Raw genomic sequence first — 19,227 nt, 5'->3', positions numbered from 1 at the left:
CTGTAACCACAACACAAACCTTAGCAACTTTCAGGGCCAGAGAGAGGGACTCCTGCTGCGTGCAATATACTAAAGAATTACGTTTCTCAACAGAGCTTAACACAAAACTTGGATGCACAAAGGCCTCTTTTACCACTCGCAAAATCTACTTTATTAATGTACTGTGATATAATTATGAAATACTTGCTGTAATTCTGTTTTGTGCCTATCTGTTCTTCTACACCACTACATTTTGGAGGCACTTTTTACTCCTAACTTCTACACTCTACATTTATCTGACAACTAGAGTCACTATGTACTGTACATTGCAGATTCAGATAGACATGATATATGAACGTATGGTTCTTGTCTTTCCATTTAACAACATGAGTCACTCTTCCAAACAGACATCCATATATCCAAATTTACACAGAAAGTATGAGTATTTTTCCCTAAGAGTAGAATAAGTACTGATTGCTGCATAGTAACAACTAAGAGTAACAATACAAATAGTTTTCTGCTTATTAAGCTACCAAGCAACATTTGTTTAGTGAAATTGTACTTGAAACTTGTTGTTTCTGCACAGTGGTACTAGTACTTTCACTCGAGTAAAATATCTGAGTACTTCTGCCATCACGGTGCTTTTGTATTTTAGCGATGTGCAAAACACTTTTTTTTTTTCTCCCCTGCAAGCAGCATGTAACAATCAATGGAATCAAAGGGAGGTTCCTGCTCAGTAAATACCAGCCCCCACATGAATTCTGTCTCAGCCTGGATAAGCAGATTGATGGCGACTGACTAATGATTTGTCGGTGGCATGTTGTGCTGCACCTGTGGCTCCCTCTGAGCATTTATTCCCTGAATCACTCGTATAATCTGATGTCAAACCACCAACACTGTGCAGAAGAAATATTTCATTTCGGAAAGATGAGTTGATTTTGAACCTGTAATGACTGTTTTGGAGTAAACAAAACTAAAAAAAACAAGTCGCCCCCCCCAAATTGGAGCCTCTCTGAAATTTGTGAAAGCTTCAGTGTTAATTAATGACTGACAGATTCCTCCTACTTAAGCAAAACTAAAGCTTTTTAGGTAAATCAGCTAAGTATGAAATGTTCTCCAGTTACAGTTATTAAAGTTTAACTTGATTAAAGGGTTTGGGTTCAGTTGTTTGTATGCATATATATGTAGAACCTTCAATAGCACGGATCAATAAGTCTCCCACTTGGGTTAGCTCATTAGCAGTGAAGGCTGGACTGGACGATCATTGATGGCACAAGATCTGATTGAGACCAAATGATAATGTGGGTTTCGGGGCGAGGGAGGAAGAGCCATCAATGATCTAGAAGACTGTGCTGGGCAATTACATTTATGTTAATATTCTGTCAAACACATGTGAGAGGTAAACAGTGAACTTCTTCAACTTGATGGTAAAGTGACACTTTATGAAACAGTGAAAACTGTCCTGCAATTTGACATTTGTTTTATATAGGCAGTAGATTGTGCAAGACACGAATCAGTTTACTCAAATAGAAAAGAAAGATAGATTAAAATCTACTAAAGTGTTACTAGTATGAGGAGTGCAAATAGCCTCTTAAAATTGGCGGATAATTCAATTCAATATGAACAACCATGTGCATGAATATCTCAGTTGCAGCCTCATGTATTAAAACCCCACTCTGTTCAGTTTTTAGATAAATATTGTCATAACTGGCTGCTTTAATTCATGATAAATAATTCACTGGGTGCTTGCAGCTATGTGTTCTACTAGAAGACATAATCTCTTCTAATCCAACGAGGGAAAACCTGTACAAGTGAAAACACTTCCCGCAGAGTAATATCACATTATCATGCATGAGATTGCCCGACAAATTTACAAAATCCTCCCGACCAAATAATTCATATTCGCATGTTGTGCTTTGCAGTCGCTGCTCGTGTTCAGAATGCCCCTGACCCTGTTACATGTAATCTGTGGAGAGCTGGGGAGGGGGGAATGGGATGCATGTCCCAATCCTGGAGAGACAGAGGGGGGGTGTATCAGTGACACAGAGTCGATCTGTGGTCTGGGCTTTCTGTAGCATCATCAGAATTCAGCACACACACTGCAAACTGCAGCAAATGGGCTCTTCATTGGAGTGACAGCTCCGAGTCTGCTGCCACACAGAGCTTCAATTAGCCTGCCAGAGTCAGGCGGCTCCCAGGAGCTTTCTCCACCATCCACGTATTCCACCTCTCCTGTCCAATACCTTTTATTTTTTCCTGACCCACTCTCTTTTTTTCACTTTTTCCCGCATCTGACCTCAGCATCATCCCCGTCCTTCTTTCCTGTAAAAGCACCATCCTCCTCAATGCTACCGTGCTGCTGTCCACACGTGATAAGCCAAGCGGAAATACTTGTAACGCGCTAATGGACCCAGAGGTGCAAGAGGTGTCGGAAAACTGAATGCAATCGAAGCAGAAAGGAGGAATAACTGAGGAAAGAGGATGTGGGGGTTTACACAGTTGGTGTTTCTTCACAACAGGAATTGAGGTCTTTTCAGTTCCTCTTTTATGAATTGATGTGAAACTGGAAAACATTCTAAGGACAGATGAGAGAGTGAATCCATAAAACAGCCAGAACAAGCCACATAGTTCACTGTTGAAAAAAAAAAAGACCCATCATCAGCAATACACTAAAATGACTCACTGAGAACAACTTCTCTGCTTTTATAAACTTTAATTGACTTCTTACACTATCAACAAGTGTATCACTGCCAGACAAGTTAAGGAAAAAGCTGATCAGTAACATGTTATTAAGGGAAAAGTTTATTGTCAACAGGCGATGTTTTTTTATGTTGTAACAAGACATTTACATGTTGTTATGTTGTTAACAAACCTATCAGTGTAATAAAAAACCTTTCATGTTATACAAGATTCTATTTGTTTTGTTGTAACATGAACGAGAAGAGGAAAATAATGTTTCTTGTCATAGAATTATAATGTTATTATGCTGTAACATGAATCATTTTATGTTTATAACGATAGGTAGCACAACGTTATAATGATAACAGTTTATCTTCAACAAGTTAATTAGTATTTTATGTAATTAGAAAAGTTTTCTGTTCGGATGTGATACATCTGTATGCCATAGTCGCCTGAAAAATATCTTGTAATTACAATAAAATGTTCAAGTTTTAACATGACACTGATCTGTGTTTCGTTTCTGGTGTGCACTGCGGTACCAATGGCACATTCCACAAGAGGAGGCATACAATTTGGACAGGATGGATGAACTTGGTTTCCCAAAAATCTCAATATTAATATATCATTGCAGCTGCAGTTATAGCGATGATTTCCCTCACAGGATACAGATGGTCTTAGAAGGTTTTACACACAGGATTACATTTCGGAAAGTGTTCTCATTAATGTTGATATCCAGCAAAGAAGATGTTTGTCATGTTGTTTAAGATAATATGACTTTGACACATTTCACTGTTATTTATAATTAGGATATGCAAAAATGTCACACTTAAATAGAGTTTCGAAATACAAATAATCAATTAACTGTTACATTTTTGTCTTATAACTTGATCTGCATAATTCTGTTGTACAATTCACATACCAAACAACAAACACCTTCATTAATTGTATCACTGAATTGAATCTGGTAATCTATAACCATTTACAATTCTAATTCAGGAAATTGGTAATAATGTATCTGCATTTAGGCTTCACATGCAGTAACACTGAATTACGCAAAATTGGATTCAAACTAATTGTTGTTTCAACCTGCTGTGACTAAAATGTGTTTTGCGGCACCAGAAAAAAATGTAATTACAGACCTCCCCAGAGAAAATGACATTTTGCTCCGTATGTAATCATATCTGTGCCCTGTCAGCAAAATGAAATCAAATCTGCAGTGAGCCATTCTGTGGCTAAAGGCTTTTTAAATAAAGCAATGAAGAGAGAAAAAAAGGACACAGAGTGAGAGGACGGATGCAGAGAAAGAGGTGTGAGTCAAGGGCAACATGCAGCTCTGACTCAAGGACGCATGAGGCTCACAGCCAATGCCGCTCCTCATGAGGTCCAATGTGAGAGCGAAGCCAAGGATTATCAGTAAATCAACGTCTGTCAATTACGGTTATGCTGCCGTGAAACCACAGCGCTCCATGAACAAACACGTAAAGGCAGGGTCGGCCCTGAGCGTAATGAAAAGAGCGGGTTAGTGAGTGCATTCAAACACACAGCTCGGTGACAAGAGTGAGTTGGAGGGAATAAAGCTCAAATATGACCACACGCATATTACATGTTTTGATTTCTAATTGTCTGATCATATTTCTAATATTCACTCCATTTATACTTTTCAACCAGAGGCAAATAGAGCCAAGGTAGCAGATCCCTACAAGGACTATCTGAGGCTTCTTACAGGTTTTGGTGAGATGTTCCAGTGAAGATTCTGACATTGTAATTGGTCAGTGGGGCTCTGTTACTTCAGTAAAATCACCAAACACTGAATTAAGCAAAGCAATGCTACCGTGCTGCTGTCCACACGTGATAAGCCAAGCGGAAATACTTGTAACGCGCTAATGGACCCAGAGGTGCAAGAGGTGTCGGAAAACTGAATGCAATCGAAGCAGAAAGGAGGAATAACTGAGGAAAGAGGATGAGGTCTTTTCAGTTCCTCTTTTATGAATTGATGTGAAACTGGAAAACATTCTAAGGACAGATGAGAGAGAGAATCCATAAAACAGCCAGAACAAGCCACATAGTTCACTGTTGGTAAAAAAAAAAAAATGACCCGTCGTCAGCAATACACTAAAATGACTCACTGAGAACAACTTCTCTGCTTTTATAAACTTTAGTTGACTTCTTACACTATCAACAAGTGTATTACTGCCAGACAAGTTAAGGAAAAAGCTGATCAGTAACATGTTATTCAGGGAAAAGTTTATTGTCAACAGGTGATGTTTTTTTATGTTGTAACAAGACATTTACATGTTGTTATGACAAACAAACCTATCAGTGTAATAAAAAACCTTTCATGTTATAACAAGATTCTATTTATTTTGTTGTAACATGAACGAGAAGAGGAAAATAATGTTTCTTGTCATAGAATTATAATGTTATTATGCTGTAACATGAATCATTTTATGTTTATAACGATAGGTAGCACCACGTTATAATGATAAAAGTTTATCTTCAACAAGTTAATTAGTATTTTGTGTAATTAGAAAAGTTTTCTGTTCGGATGTGATACGTCTGTATGCCATAGTCGCCTGAAAAATATCTTGTAATTACAATAAAATGTTCAAGTTTTGCACTGCGGTACCAATGGCACATTCCACAAGAGGAGGCATAAAATTTGGACAGGATGGATGAACTTGGTTTCCCATTTTAATATTAATATATCAATGCAGCTGCAGTTACAGCGATGATTTCCCTCACAGGATACAGATGGTGATAGAAGGTTATACACTGACAATGTAATTGGTCAGTGGGGCTCTGTTACTTCAGTAATATCACCAAAATCTAAATGATCAACTAAATGTACTTTGGTATTCCATGTAAAAGTACTTTGTTGTTTACTCACTGTTGTTGTATCAATCTATAAACAACATTTTGCAGTTGTAGCTGGTTGAGGTGGAGCTTGTTTTAACTGTCTTATTTATACAGCAAGGTAGTTTTGTCTCGTGGGATCTTAAGATGCTTAATGGGGGTAGAAATAGAAAAAGCAAACATTTCGGCTGCACAAACTTGCATGTATTCAGATCTTTTGACCTCTGGGCCGGCTCAAACACTCATTTGGATGATATTATGTGAGCAGTAGTGCAGGTAAATATCTCTTTGGTTGAGCCCTTAACTCATAAACATCTGTAAGGAGCCCCAACATTGCACTGTTTTATTGTGAGACATTGCAAGTCAAAAGGTTTGGGGATGTCTGGTTTATCTTAATCTGGTTACTGAAGTAGTCAAATAAATGGAATTAAAAGTACAATATTCATGTCTGAAATGAATGTAGTAGAAGTGTAATGTAGAATAAAATGGAAATACTCAAAGTACAAGGACGTTACATTTGAAACTAAGTGGTAAACTTGAGTAAATGCATTTGAGGTAGTTACATTCCACCGCAAGAAATTAAGACAGCAATCAGAGGATTAACAGGATAAAACAGCTTTTTAGACACATTTTTTGCAGTAAATAAAAAAGGCAAACAAAGTGTATAACATATGGAGGCCACTGGATTTCTGATGTTGACTGCATTAATTCCTGTGAATCCCCTGATCCTAATCAAACATGTTTAGGAAGAATGACTGAGCCTCTGGGGACAGTGAAGCTATCTAAATCAGCCATAAAGCCCTGCCGACAGCAGGCTGGTATCCACGACACATTCAGCCAAAGCACAGCCAGTATCGGTGACTGCTTTCCCCCGCCGGCTCGACATGACCTTTCCAAAATGCTATACAACTGAAGCTTAATGACTAACACACCAGTTGACATTTACCGAAGCCAGCCTGCTGTTGAATAGCTCAGAGAGACATCAAAACGCTAATGTTGCTTGTACCCAAAAGGGACCCCCAAGAGTGAAAGGTACAGAGACTGCAACAGCATCTAAAACAAAACAAACTTTTCAGAAGGTTTTGCAAAAAAGATTCAATGCTAAAATCATGTTGGGTAGTCATGGAAATAAATGTCTGGTAAAAACAAACACATCCAAATAAATTAAACATCCCTGATTAAAATGAAAAGCACACCACTTTGTGTCCGAGGCTGTGAAAAGGGCATGGAGATTGATGAGGGAGTGGTAGGCGTGCCTCTTGTGTGATTCATCATTCTGATTTTGGCAGGACTGTCACTGGGATTGGATTTACATCAGAAGTGATGCAATGATGTCAACACCCAGCCACACACCTCTTCCTGAGAAAACGGGTCTGAGGTCAGACAAGATGTGATTACAAAGCTTAGAGAGAAACACCAACTTCCTACCCGGATCCTGTCATGAGATGGATATCTCAGCAGCACTTTGTGTCTGAAACCCAATGGCCTGCATCTTGATTATTCCAGGATGGGGGAACAGGTCAGTAGAGCAACTGCCATCACAGAAAGGGTCAATGGACCCAAATGATGACCACATAAATTGTTCCCATTCCAGCAAGTGCATTACTGTGGGTAGGATGGCGATTTAGAGTGCTGTTTGGTGTAGATTCATCAGTCATAGCTTCAATGCAGCCTTGGAAAAGACCATTTGTCATGTGTAGAAAGGAATTAATGGCATTAGGCAGGGGTCCATCAGAGGGTTAAAGACTTACATTAGCTCCATATCGACCGAGGAGAGCAAAGGCTGTGCATTCTGGGTACATCATTTATATGTCTAAAATCAGATAAGAGCACAAAATAGAGAGGTTAACCCTTCAACCCTTTTTTTGTGCAGGACAATGGTTTGATCTTTAATGACTCTCCTGGTCTACTCAGCAGGGTTTCATGATGGCAAGATCGACAGATGATGGGCCGAGCCCAGCTGATACGACACTAGCCTGACAATAGCCCACACTGCTGGAACAGCTTCATTGTGAAGCAACCGCAGCAGCAGCACATCTGTATTCAGAGTCGATTGTGAGGTTACACATTTAGCTGAGGTGGGAATAACAGAATAGCTCTCAATCTGTTCTACACGCTCTGCTCCAGCTGCAGCGTATAGATACAGGCTGCTGCACAACACTTCAAACAGAGCAGCCCCGCACAAACCTGCAACACCAGACAGGAGCCAAGGAGCTCCCAGCATCCCCACTCCGTCCTTATCAGAGAATAACAGGAGAACGGAGTGAACAACTGAGGAATTAGCAGGAAATAACCCTGGTAAGAGCTGCCTAATCGACCCTAATGTGTAGAATCATGAACGCCTGTGATGTGAGTCAAACAGGAAATTTAAGTAATGGCCCTTTCTTGTATTTTGGTGGCACAATATAAAATAGAAACACTGATAAAAAAAATGTTTCTAGTTCACTTTAAGTGTTAAAGATAAATATGTGCTCAGGGGCTCTTCCATACAGTATAACAGCCATCACAACCTTGACTCACGATGACCCTCGGTGTTCAAGGTCTCCAAAGCTCTCAGCTCTTGTATTTAGACTCAGACTGAACCGCCCACATCCGTGATCCCTCCTCCCACACACGCCTGGTTTGCTCCGCAGTCTTTCCGTCTTGCTTTTGTCTGTCAAGGCCAACCTTTTATCACATTGGTTCTGCCTGCATGTCAGTCCAACACTCATGTATACTTGGCCAGCACCCAATGCCTGCTGGCCTTGTTGATTTCATTATGTTCAGAATGATTTCACTGTCTGGGACAAATGAACTAATGGGAAAAAACCCCCCAAAAAAACGCTGATATGGGAAGAGACGTGACAGCAGTGGAAGAAAGACATTAACGAGAAAAGAGAGAAGCCAGACATTCAAGGTTATTGAGTCATAATAAGAAAAATCCACAGGAGAAAAGCTTTTCGGAAATATCTGTTCCTTGTCCGACTCTTTTTTTCTTTCACTGGAAAACCAATTTCACACCAAAATGTATTTGCAATTATCAGACTTGCCCCAAAAAAACAAGGAAAATCAGTCTGTACCTCACATTGACAACACAAAGCCACTAGATGTCACTGTGGCCCCATTTCATCCCCCCGTCAGCTGATCCACCAATACTAACCTCTGTGTGTGAACTGCCTCTGTAAGCGGATGCATGTTCACTCTGCTGTGCCTAAACTGCACAGCTGCAATGTGCAGAAAGTGGTCTGTACAGCTATTATTATTCAGGACCAGTTCCACACTTCCCATCCCCTCTGTCTGTCTGCAATTCTCAGAAACCACAACACTGCCGGCGGCGGGGGGGTCTCGGAAATGACTGTACTGCTGCAGCCCTGCCTGCATACATTATGCTGCATCTGAACCAGGGGTCTGCCTGCAGGGAGTAGCACTGCACTGCCAATAAAAAATACATAAGGGATGTTCTTACTGTTATTGTTGTAATAATTGCAGTGGTGGCGATGCTTAGAAACCAAACTGACAAAACGCATGACAATGATACAATTTTGACATCATGTATAATGTCTCATTTTGTCTTATTTTATTTCGGCCAGCAACAGATGAAGTGATAGATAATTGATAGCAGAATCACAATCCTATTCCTCTCCTTCCGTTTCTTCCCGCCTTTCACAAAAAGGCAGTAAAAGTGGAAGTATTAATTCCCATCAGATGTACCTGCCTGCTGCCATCCAGCTTCTGTTTGTTCTGACTAATGAGGGAAAAAAAGTAATCAGATTCTTTTCAGGGCAGCCATGCACAAAATCAATACTATATAAAGAGGCCTGATGAATTTGAAATTTGTACTCTGAGTGGATATTGATCAGCCTCAGTCAGAAGACTTTTGAAAGCCCATGTAGATCTACAATCAATGTGTATTTCAAAACACATAACTCTGCTAATATAAAACTAACAAGCATGAAGAAAATGCACATGAGCAGCACCAACATTAAAGTAATTATTTTTCAAATACCTTACATTGATCATAGAGTTATGTTGTATTTTATGGGCAGAGGTGCTGTAACTTTCATGTCCACCAGATGAAATTCAGACAACACATGGGGCTGATACTCCAGCAGCAGGACTTACAGAGAGCCTGGCAGGGTGTGGTGTTCTGGCCTGGGAGGGACCATATGAGTGAAGGACCCCTCCTCCTGGTTTGCCTCCAGCAAGAAAGATGGTCAAGTCACTGGGAGACTGTGTGGAGCAGTCATTACTGATTCTGTATATTTAAACACCAGACTCACAGACGTTAGAGCAATCAGCAGTTTCGACACTGATATTATCCAGATAAACAATTCTAACATGGTTTAAAAGATGATCCTGTAATAGGTTATGTAACCTTGATACCATTGAAATAAAACCTGCCTGACTCAACATGGCGGTCCAGAAGACAGAGCCTGCCTGTATCATCATGTGTGATTGAAACCATCTACGTTCGGTCTTCCTGTGGCTCATCAACATGAGAGCCGTGTGCTGGAAGGTATTCTCCAGACTCCCATCTAATATCATTAAGAGCGGATATACATCGCCTGGACTAATCCAGCTGTTCCCCACAATTACATTTTAGCCTCTTAGACATATCTGACCCAAGTTCATTGCAGCAGTGCTTTCCGGGCACGATTTAATGATCGAGTTACTGGCTGAAGAGGAGGACTAGTAAAAACGCTTAAGAGTCTTTTTCATACGTTATTCAGTTTTGCAAATTGTTTAAGTTTAATTAAAGATTTACTTTCATTTTGTTAATGGATGCTCCAAATTTATGATAACAGTCTGTGCACCTGCCTTTTTGAATTACAGAGTCATTAAAGTTATATTAGAAACAGCTCATGAGGTGCTTCACATCCTTAATTGTTCGTAGCTCTATCACACAAGATATAGAGATAAGATTTGTTGTGACATAAGACAAAAATTACAGATTTCTTTTACAGTTCAAACAAATACTACAGTTTGAAAATACTATTAGAATTCTCTGTAGAGTGGAGCCAGACCGAAGTTTAAAAACTGGAGCGCAAGGAATGTATTTATGTAAATAAAACATACAATATGACATTTATAGAAATCAGCCCCAGCCCGCAGGACGAGGCTGCAGACCGTCTCTCGGAGACAGACTCCAGCCAGACTCTGCTCTGTATCTTCGCAATTTGAATGTTGGCTCACAAATGGATTCATTCATTAACCTGGCATCTTGAGGCCATCTAATAAGCAGACTTTCCCTTGAAGCACAACTCCAATCTGTCTCTCCGAAATGAGGGTGCTGAACTGCGATGTGCACCAAGGATATGTGGTCTGTGTCTGGGCATGTTTGAGGGAGAGGAGAGGGGAGTCACTGAGGAAATACAAGGCACTAAGCTATGCGCAGTCACACAGTCCTGTCTCTGTCTTCTTAAGATTTGTTTGTTCGTCTTGTCTGAGCCACCTGCCCACCCGACACATGAATTAAACTGTGCGGATGTTCCTATGCGTTCTATGCAACACAGATTAAACGGGCCATTGAACCTTTTGATCTTTCCGGTCGGGTCGGTTCCCTCTATCCAAAGCTGGATAGTTATTTATGGTGTTGTAGAGTCTAACACACCAATCTCCTTCCTCCACACAGGAGTTCGGTGAGACCAGCTGCAGATGGCGACCGTCAGAGTGCTGCAGCGATGATGTGCCTCTCCATCCAGCAGCAGGCAACCAGTTGCAGTGAAGCCCCCCCACCCCTCTCCAGCGCTGTCCGTGGTGCTGAAGAGAACAAAAGCATCAAAGCCGGAGCTCTCCTCCTCGCTCCTCTCGAGCAGGGAGGGGCCCGAGCTGTGAAGGGGGAGGCACCATGTGTACTTGATTCAATTAGGCAGTCTGTGAGGCATCCCCTGGGAGCAGGCTGCAAAGAAGGGGGCTGCAGGCCCGTCTAACAAAGACGTTCAACCCAACCCTTTGCCCTTACTGAATCCGCCTCATTAGTCAGCCGGGTAAGTGTTGATCATCTAAAAACAGCGTCCTCACTGCACAACAGAACAAGGAGGAGCATGATCTACTTCTGACACTCAGAGAGGGATAAAGAGAGGCAGCATCACAGATAGTAAACTGTCCCCTTGTTAGGAGCCACTGGTGAGTATTTGCGCTGCAGAGAGATGCGAACACGAGAGGACACAACCCCTATTTTGTGCCTTTTCTGTACACCATGGATCCGATGTGTATTTGTTTACTGTGTGTTTGTATGCTGCGGCTGACTGAAATGACCTTGCTGTAGAAGTTATTATATGTTCCTGTTCATCCGTAGTTGAGCCACTGCAGCACAAACAGAAATCGACACAGGAATGATAAATTAAGCCAGTAGCGGAAATATCTCCGTCAGTCCAAGCTGTGTGCGAGCATCAATCGAAGCCGTATCTCTTGGCAAACATCTGTCATATCCACTATCTGACTCACACTGCTGAAAGTCCTGCATGTTTCAAAGTTTCCTTTGTATCACAGAGAATCAGCAGAGCATTTTGCTCTTTTTAATGTCAGACAGATACATACGACCCGGCAAAATTAGTATTCATTTTCTGTTCTGCCGCTCCTTTGAAACACAGCAGATGTCTGTGTTTCTGCATTTGCACGTTGTCAGAGTTGCTCAGAAGCAACGGTGGGGGAAAAAAGAGGGGAAAAAAATGGAAACATCTGCTTGGTTCACTTTAATCGGTGCCACACCATGTCTGTCAACACCAATCTGTGCAAAAATATTTTCAGGATCATTATACAGAGCTGAATGTTAACATGTTAATGCTTTCATTGAAGGTATAGCAGTGGATTGAGGTTGACAGGACAAGATTGTGATATATGGTGTTTGGTCACTTGGGTGACCTCTGATTTTTATAGCTGTAATAGCAATCATGCAATAAATCAAACTCAACCTATTTTCTTTTAATCCAATTCTTTTGATTTGCACAAATAATTACCAGTGTGCTATTGTTATGAAAACAGAGACAAATCCAGGCTCTGCTCTGTTCAGTCGTGGCAGCCCGAGACTGCTCGTGTGCACTCAGATCCACATCCAGGCCCACCAACCTGCAGCCTGACAGTCACACCTGCTGTGCTCTGGGACCACTTGGCTGTTTTGCCAATGATTGCCATCATAGGAACCAGAGATAATTACACAGCTTCCACCCACCAGGCTGGCCTGCTTCGCTAAAACCGTATTGCTCCAGTGCAGCAATAACACTTGTCTAAATGAATGCACGGCACTTTACTGCACGACTGACAGCGCCCATTTATTCACCCGTCCAACTGGAAAGAAAAAACAAATTAATTTGGCACTTAAGGCCCCCACCCCTGTGAATAATGTATCGCCGTTCGCTCAACCCCCCCACCCCCAAATCACTGCCATTATTCAGTCTCTTTTTATGATTCCCAGTTTTTGGTAACACAACTGCTAAAGAGTCTTCCATCAAAGCCTTTTAGATTTTACAGAAAAAATGAATCACCAGTTATTGATCTCAATCTGTTCTCATAGGCACCACCTCTCTAAAATAATAAACCCCATTATATATATATATATATATATATATATAAATACATACATATATATATATATATATATATATATATATATATATATATATATATATATATATATATATATATATACATACATACATATATATTTGTTTTTAGGAGAACTGAGTGCCTCATCTCACCATTGAGTCAGCATCAAGTTCATGGTCGATTATTTGCTAGCCACTGTCTCTTTGTTCACTTCACACCATCTAGTTTATAGTCCTGGCATCAGAATAACAGCTCTCTAACAATTATCACTTGTGCACCCAGATCCCAGTAACACCTCTCCTCCTCCCCTAGGGGAGGACAGACGTTGGGCTTTACACTCTCTTGTGCCCCATTATATTTATGCAAATTAGACTAAAATCAGGGGAAATCAGGGGGCATCCTTTCCTGTTAGCGCTAATTAGCAATGAATGCTATATTGTATACATTATGCATGAGGTCCCTTCTCTACGTAGCTTTACGCTATGACCTTGAGCACAAGGCCAAGTGTGGATTGTCTTGATTTTTTTATCATCTACTCAACCAGATAGTGACAAATTCTGTGCAGATCCGCCATCCTTTACAATGTAAAGTTGAAGTGACAGTCAGGGGAACACCTTTTTGAGAATCATTGTCCAGGACCGTAATACTTACCATCATAACACACAAGAGAGCAATCCTGGTTGCAAAGAAGGCTATTAATATCATATAGCTTCAGTTTGGCAATGAATCAGGCCCATAAAGGAGCCAAACAGCAGGAGAGAGACAGACCGGGTACAGAGGTGGTGAGACGCATCACATCCAAAATTGCCACTCTGCTCCCGAGAGCTAGTAAATGGTATTTTCTCAGATCCCATAAAAGGGGCTGCATTAAGATAAAAATGTTGAGAAGCAATTATTAAAGAGCAATAAAGTATGTTTAGTGCCCTCTCCAGGCAAGTGGTGAGCATATTTTTTTAGTAACTGAGCTGAGAAGTGTGGCCTGTGGCCCCCGCGACTATCTGGGAGGGCTCCATGTGAGGAGAAATGAAAGGAGAATTGACTTAATACTTGATAAGGTAGAGATGATTATGTGCTTTGTTATTGTCGAATATTTGAGAAAACTAATCATGTTTTTTTTTTTTTTTTTTTAAAAAGGACTCAAGGTTAGGGACAGAGCTTAAAGGCGCTGCTGTTTGTAACACACAAGCATCTGCTGAAAACTTATGAGCCCCTATACTTCGGCCAATATTTAGTGTAAATTCAAATGTATGCGGCGAAATGCGGGGTTAAACCTAATGTTAATCAGTGAATGTTTTAATTAGTTCAGCAGGTACAGTGTTTAGTTACACTCAGAGGCCACTTTATTAGTTACTCCTGTGCATACTCCAGGCATCATGACAACAGACTTAATGGCAGAACTGTAGGTGTACCTAATGAAGTGCCCACTGACAGAACAAAATATCATTAACGTGTTTTGATTGGCTGTGACAGGAGTCCGCTCCATCTAAACTGGACATGGTGCTGACAGCTGAGCGCAACAAAAAACACAAAGAATGGCTGAAGATACATTTCGGTCTAGATTTAACGCTCCTTGGTTATGATAATAAACTGCTACAAATAAAGTATCACATAGTGAAGCATAAGCAATTAACCCCCACTCACCCTGAAGGGGAGGCTTCTCAACCTTCATCTCCTTCTGCCTTGTTTTTAACAACAGCTTCCTGTACAGCTCCTGGTGGAGGAGCCTTGTGGATGAATAAGTTATCTACAACATCACAAGACTGCAAAAAAACACTCTGCCCTGGTGGGAGGATTCAGGGCACGTTGAAAACTGTGTTGACATCTCTGATTTTGCAACAGTTTAGTTTTTCTCCCTGTACATGTTTGACTTTGGTCTCCATGTTATGCGTGGTTCTGGAGTTGTACCCATGTAAACATGGTAGCACGATCTCCTTCCAGAGAAAGAAGGCTGTGCCTCTACACAGATGGCATCTCGAGGGAAACAACCTGGGAGACCTGCAGCAAACAGAGGAGGATCACAGCAACTCACAACAAAGACTCCAAGTGGCTGCAGGAAATTATCTGCATTCATCAAAAATTCAAAAGATGCATCCATCTTTAGTCTGCTGTAAATCTATATTAAGATGCAGCTTGTCCCTGGGTTAATAATGAGTCTCTGGGTGGGAACGGGAGGACACGATAATCAACAGTTGGCACAGCGAGGCTGATCCCAGCAGGCAGTGCTGTTGTGGCATAGCTGGGGTGAGAACGTGCCCGGCACCTGGCTGGTGGCCTGAGGGGAGCTGGCAGATGGTACTGACGCTAGGGTGTGCATCCTCATATACAGAGAACCACTAAGCCTTACTCCCTGGGAGAGAATGCAAAGAAGGATGGCACCTGCAGGTGTGGAAAATAAGCACTGCCAAACAGAGGGGGGGTCGAGCAGAGAGACTCCAACAGACTGGGCTGGATAGGGGTAAGAAGGGTCACAATATGCCCCGGGCAGACAGATGTTTCAGCTCATTAGGGCTAATAAAGCACGTCTGCATACTTTGGCCAACAACTTAATTATTTATACCTGCAATGTCTGCATCTTAACCCATCTCTTACCCTTTTTTAAATTTTTTATTTTCTCGCTCCATGCGTCTATGTATAGATGCAGCTCATGCTGAACACACACTGCAGCCTGCTTTGGTGCATCTATATGTTCTGCCAGGCTGAGCACTGTTTAGAAACATACAGAGACTGCCAAGAGTGTCATTTACACATCGCCTGATGAGTGCTTATCCATGGGGACCTTTGAGTTTAAAATGTCATTGGCCCAGGCTCCTCTGAGCGCACACAAAGGTCACCAGTGACACTGGCTCCAGAGATCCTTATTGATTCCCAATCCACCACCATTATTCCTGACAATTACAGACGGGACTGAAATTCTAATCATGGAAATACATTTAGAGTGAGGATGTATCTGGAATCGTAATAAAGTGCCAATATGTGTAATAATTCGATCTGAGGTCAGGAGTTCCTCTTTGTGTTAGTGAAGAACACCTTTTCCACTGATACATCAACATGTGCAGTTTAATTCATTTAATAATAATAATAATAATAATAATAATAATAATAATAATAATAATAATAATAATATATATTTAATGTTACTTTACAAAACATCTATTGTTACAGCAATTTAAATTTGATTCAAGACAAATTTCAAATAAAACTGGTGATTTATAAAGAGATATTACAGGCTGATGGGCAGAATGTTCCATCTGACCATATGTGTAACTGTTTTGATTACCTCTGCCAAGAAGGTTATGCTTTCGCCCATGTCAGTTTGTTGGTTTGTTGGTTTGTGAGCAGGATTACATAAAAACCCCTGAACGGATTCCCGTGAAACTTGGATGGAGGATAGGTCTCAGCCCAGAAAAGACCCCATTAACTTCGGGTGCTGATAAAGGGACGGATTCAGGAATCTTCACTTTCAACATTACAAGACAGGGTGCCTTTTCGATATTTTTGTAAAATTCTCAGGTGAGAAAAAAGAGGCATACCAAGTTGGCTGCTATCTATGAGTGAGTTCGATTTGACAACAATCTACATCCACATCTAGCAGATTTGAATATGTTGCATTTAATATTGGATTGGGCTCGTGTTAATCAAAGGGGACCTCTTGGGCCTCGGCAGAGATATGCCATGATACAATGCAGGATTGTACAGTAAAATGCAGTTGTAGCCCTCCTTGCTACCCATGCAGCACCAGGAGAACTTGTATGAAGAGACATCCAAATATTTGAAATAACCCAACCCCCATTACATTGTCATAACGTGGTGAGTTTTGTTTGTAGTTAGCATTTACATTACATCTGACAAATTGTTACAGACCTGGAATTTGTATTTACGACAGTAGTGTTGCACTCAGAAATTATTCATCCTATAATTGAGACATGAAAGCAGATAAAAATGGTGGATCATCAGTCACCCTACATTTTACAGGTAGATTCTTTTTTTTTTTTTTAAATTATAGACTACAACATGTGTAATATCAATGCAATACAAGTGTTTTAAATTATAGCGCATATAAAAGAAAACGATTATAGAGTAAGAAGACAGAACAGGATGCATGTAGCTAAAATTATTATGGCTGCAATTCATCATTGTTTTTCTTTTCATTGTTTTTTCACACTCTGGAGCACTGGGAAGCACCTTCCTGATGAAAAAAGGCTGAGCACACAGTCGCTCTGACAGGAGACAGAAGCTGAGCATGAGCTCTGATAAAAGCAGAGGTGAACTGCCAACATTAATTGTAGTTCAAATTTCAAGTGCTTTGATAACACAATGTAATTAAATGCATGTCGACACGAGACAGGCTTTCTCTTGGCGAATGTGATTACAGTCTTATCATACACATTTGTTATTTAGCGCTGAGGACATTCTCATATTTTAAAGACGCAAAAAACAAACAAACAAAAACACACAGAGAGACGGAGCTGTGTGGCTGTATGGAGAGGGTTAGTGTGTATGAAGTGGCCTGTCGCCTGCTTGAGCACAGATGGTGGCAGAGCAGGATGTACCGACCTGTACTTTTGCCCACACGCGCGTGCACACAAACACACATAGACACACACATACATACAGACTTATCACATATGCATGGATGCATATGTAAATACTGCCCTCATACATACACACCCACACAAAAGGAGCTGATCAGCCAAGTTAAGAGCTCATTCTATGGCACAGGAAGTGACTGCAGATAGACAGATTGGTCATTTAAGAGGGTGTCGCACTCGTTTTACAAAGATCAGGAGTCAAAACCCGACATTCTCAAAACAGCTTCTTTTCTCTCTTTTTTCAACATTGACAGCAAGATATCTAGACATGTCGATCAAAAGGCTGACTGCGGTTCACAGAGACATCCAAGGCCAAGCAGGATAATTAGTGCACTGGAACGATCAATACTCCTCGCGTGGGGGTTGAATGTGGAGGGGGAAAAAAAAAAGCAATCTAGGGAAGAGATGGAAGAGAACTGCAAGGGAAAGCAAAATGCAAACATGCAACGTGCATTACAGAGGGAGAGATTTAAACCTCAGCAGGAGGGATTCCACTCACTGTATGTAATGAATACATGCCGAGTGCAGGATGTGCAGCTATTTGGATCCATCGTAAACACCACTAATATTCATTATTCATATTCTAAACAGAGAGGTACACAACATATTGATTACAAATAAAAGCTACCGGGGATGTCCTCAATGAACATACAGACAAGCAGTAAAGACTGGAGACAAATGGCAAGGCGCTAAGACAGGAAGACGGATAGATAGGTAGATGACTGAATGCAAAGGTTCAGCAGATCGATCGGCAGAGGAAGAGTGGAGGTCCCCTGGGTGGAGAGGGGCCTTTTTAGCACCGTGTGAGGAGAGAAGGATGACATGTTTCCCTTTTGAGGTGCTGAGTGTGTGAGGGAGGGCTATGCCATCATGGCCAGGATGGAAAGACGCATGAGAGGGAGAGTGTGTGGCCACGGCGCTCTGTGGCGTGACAGACGGTGATAGCGAGTGACAAACATGGCTCTCTGAGAGAGGAGAGGAAGACATACTGGTTCTCCAGACTCCAGCTCCCCGCCATGACTCTGGGACGGGAGCCATGCACTGCCCATCCTCGTTCAGTTACAGCCATCACCATCAAGAGGAACACGAGCTTGTGATTTGATCTGGAGGCTTTTTGATACATCATCCCGTCGTCTTTCTGGATGTACTTCAGGGGGAAACCCAATTAAAAAATGGGCCAAAAAGAGCAGGACAAGCATACCTGAAGTCAGCCCTGTGCAGTGAGGTGTGGAAGGAGGGGAGCAAGAGGGTGGAAAATATATTGTGATCACATCCAGTCCTGCTGCTTGATGGATGGAAAACATCAAGCTTAAAGAACAAATGACACATAAAAAAAGTGTTATTCTTTTTTCATAATTATACTATCCAAAATAACATGTACAGTATATAAAAAAAGAAACATTCAGCTGTCACTATATGTTCAAACAACAACATGTCATTTACGTTAAAATGAGTGGTGGAAACATGGCTTGCACAGAAATAGAGAATTGCTCCACTATTTCCGGAATAATACGAATCCGTAACGGCTACCCACCACTCACAAGAGACACAAATGAAAACATGATGTGGGTGTCGTCCGCCATCCGTGCTACAGATTAAGGTT

At 41.2% G+C, this 19,227-nt stretch overlaps 1 protein-coding gene across 1 annotated transcript in view; it reads right to left on the bottom strand.

Moving 5' to 3' along the window:
• ccdc33 (coiled-coil domain containing 33) overlaps nt 1-19,227 on the bottom strand; it is a 53,481-nt gene that overhangs the window by 6,438 nt on the left and 27,816 nt on the right. The window lies entirely within an intron of this gene.

The sequence above is a fragment of the Acanthopagrus latus genome, chromosome 8 (genome assembly GCF_904848185.1).
Source record: "Acanthopagrus latus isolate v.2019 chromosome 8, fAcaLat1.1, whole genome shotgun sequence".
Taxonomy (NCBI): domain Eukaryota; kingdom Metazoa; phylum Chordata; class Actinopteri; order Spariformes; family Sparidae; genus Acanthopagrus; species Acanthopagrus latus.
Note: the sequence above shows the minus strand (reverse complement) of the source record. Positions and strands in the feature narration are given on the sequence as shown.